We start from the raw sequence: 3,499 nt of genomic DNA, 5'->3' as shown, positions 1-3,499 counted from the left end.
CAAATTTATTAAAACTTTTCATGAGAGGATTAGCACTCAAATACAACAACAAAATGAGAGATATGCTAGGTACAACAATAAGGGTAAAAAGGAAGTCATTTTCAATGAAGGTGACTTAGTTTGGCTTCATCTTAGAAAGNATAGATTTCCTATTCAAAGGAAGTCCAAATTAAGTCCCAGAGGAGATGGTCCTCTTAAAATCCTTAAGAAGGTCAACAACAATGCTTATCAATTAGACCTTCCATTAGAATATGGTGTTCATTCTACTTTTAATGTTGTTGATCTTCGTCCTTTTGCAAGGTTTGATGTAGATGATGATTTGGATTTGAGGACAAATCCTCTTCAAGGGGGAGGAGATGATGACTTAGGTCATGGACCTATCACTAGAAGCATGGCTAGAAGAATCCAAGAAGAGCTTGAAGAGGGAGACACAAAAGGGCAAGTTCTCTTCCTTCATTTTAAGTGGAAATTGGAGACACCAAGAGGAGGGGCAAATCCGTCCATATGATGGCCAAAGTTGCTAGCTACACCACCAATCTTTGCTTAGCACATACCACAACAAATAATCACGTGTTACTTCTTTTTCAGCACATTTTGAATAAGCCTTTCTAGAAGGCCTTCACATTGTACACATGGTTAGAACACGTGACAGCTGATCCATAATTTCAGGAACACCAATCTGCACGTAACACGCTCCATGAATGGTTTATAAATTCATGGTAGCCTCCCTTGTATCACACTTTGGATATTCTGAGAAATCTTTCTGTTGTTGAATTCTGTCCAACCTAAGAGTCTCTCTGCAAAAGTCATTTCTTTTTCTTATTCTCTTGCTTGAATCTTGTTTATCTTTGCTTGGTGGAAGTGAGAACCATACTCATTTCCCTTCACTTCTTCTTGAAAGATGAGAGCATGAGCTTGAAGGGTTGTTCTTGCATTTTTCATGGTGGTTCCTTGGTTTGAATGAAGGCTTGTTTTGTGTTTTTCTTCTCCTTTGCTACCATATTTTTGTGTTTCCTTTTAGTTTCCTTGGTTGGATGATGAAAATGAAGTTCTTGTTGAGTTTTGAAGTAAAGGAAGCTTGAGTTGGTGTGTGGGTGTTTGAGGTTGGACCATTTCTTCTTGTGTTTCGTTTTTGTTGGTTGGAAGAAATATTTTGAGTTGAACTTTGTGATGTTTCCTCATGGCTGGACGGTTTTGGAAGGGGTCTAGGGATTCCATTTTCGTTTTTACCAAAAGCTTGAAGATATAGGAAGGTTTGGTTGGGTCAAATGAGTAAAAGTTTGGGTTTATTGTTCTTGTGTTAATTTGCAACTTAAACTTTGGTTTCTTGGGGTATAGTCTTGGTAATGTGAAGAGAAGAAAGCTTTGGATGGTGGTTGAGAAGAAAGAAAACCGAAATTGAGGTTGGAAGTGAGAGAAAATGGTGCATTTAATTTTTTACCACTTTTGGACAAACACAAGAGATGCTTATTTTCACTCAAAGAATGTTTCCACTTTTGGTTTTGTCTTTAGCTACATATTCTGCCGAGAATTGCACATGAGAAGGGAGGNTTTTGGTGTTTATTTTCATTTGANTTTGCTTACATNGCNTCTTGGTTGGAGCACCCAAAGTATCTTTTATTTACCCCTTGGTTTGAAGCACTTTTTGTAGCAACTTCTTTCTAGCTCACGGCAATTTGTGCCTTGGTGTATTGGAGTCCAAATTTTTGCTGCATGAAGGAGAGAATGTCACGGTTTTATGGTGTGTGGAAGGCACATGTTTACTTTCTTGGAGAATGAAGCACATGGGACAAAAGGAGGCAACATATGAATAGTTTATTAAAGGTTGAATTGAAGTTTGACTTTGGGGGACTACATAACTCAGGGCCGTGAAGGTTTTCTTCGGCCATTTACACTTTTAAATTCATTTGTTGGATGTATTTGGTCACATGGAATGTGTAGGAAAAAGCATGTTTGATTATCCCTTTGCTTTGAATTAGTTTACATAGTAGGATTACTTGCTTTTCATTTCTTTAATTTTGTTTTGCATTTAAATTAATTTAACTGTGTTAGATATTTGTTGTCACAGTGTTGGTGTCTAGCATTTTATTTTATTTTGTCTTAATGTTGACTTATATTTGTGGTAGAGATAATTTAGTTGTCATGCTAGCTTAAATTAATATGGTTGGTCATTAACAATATTGCATTGTTTCCTTGAGATTCCTGGACTGTGATTGTGATTGCCACTCTGACTTGGTTAATATCAAATATGGATTTGCACTTGCAATTGGGTATACACTTAGTTTCCAGTTGGTGTTACATCTTCGCTTAGTCGATGTATTTGTGGTAGAGATAATTTAGTTGTCATGCTAGCTTAAATTAATTTGGTTTGTCATTAACGATATTGCACGGTTTCCTTGAGATTCCTGGACTGTGATTGTGATTGCCACTCTGACTTGGTTAATATCAAATCTGGATTTGCACTTGCAATTGGGTATACACTTAGTTTCCCAGTTGGTGTTACATCTTCGTTTAGTTAATGTAATTGCATGGTGTAAATTAGATTTGACATTAACACTGCGTCCGCTTAGTCCACTTTTATGAAAACATAATTAGCCTGCGCTTAGTGGATTAATTGTGTTGGATTAGAGGTTTGAGTCGCAACTTTATTTTGTTGGTCTGTGATTGGAAACATTGTAATTAAGTTAATGACCGACTGTTTTTATTCTGTCTTTGAACCAGTTTTTAAATCTGTGCTTGCATTTCTGTTTGTGTCAGCGTTTTGATTTTATTCATCCGTATTCACCACAACATTTTCACAAACCCCCCCACTTCGTGTTTGACTTAATTCTTGAACCGCAAAATTGGCCCTTGAGAGATGACCTAGGAGTCATTTCCTAGCTATACTGCATTTCTTAATTGCAAATTAAATTTTGTATCGGGTGCGACATTCATCAAAGATATTGGTTTGTGAACAAGGAAAANAAAACAGAAACAGCAAAAGATGGCTTTCTAAGCCATTTGTCGCAACCGGAATCGCGACGGNACGACGATCCAAAAAGAAACCAATTTGATTTTGAAAAAGAGTTTGGAGTTGCCACCATAGTTTATTTTTGGAAAACTACGGAAAAAACCATAAAGATAAGGCAAGGTCTACAAAACCAAATTCTGGTTTCGAAAGTCGGTTACGTGTGGGGAAGGTGTTAGCACCCCACAACGCCTGCCCTAAGGCAGTACCTTTAATTAAATGCGCAAACTTGATGTGGTTTTATAAAATGTTTAATTATCCCTGAAAATAAAATTCTAAAGAAAGAAAAATAGTTTTTTTATTTTTTTTGTACCCGACAAGGATTGACCTTGCTCCTACGTATTCTCAAAGTGAGAAATCAGGGTTACGTAGTTCTAGCTGAAAGATTGTTTGTTTGTTTGAAAATGTTTTTAATTTTTGAAGATTTTATATTTTTTTGGTATTTTTTTTATATAAAAAAGGGGAAAGGTTTTTTAGCACAAGGCCTACGCG

The sequence above is a fragment of the Vigna radiata genome, unplaced genomic scaffold (genome assembly GCF_000741045.1).
Source record: "Vigna radiata var. radiata cultivar VC1973A unplaced genomic scaffold, Vradiata_ver6 scaffold_382, whole genome shotgun sequence".
Classification (NCBI taxonomy): Eukaryota; Viridiplantae; Streptophyta; class Magnoliopsida; order Fabales; family Fabaceae; genus Vigna; species Vigna radiata.
Note: the sequence above shows the minus strand (reverse complement) of the source record.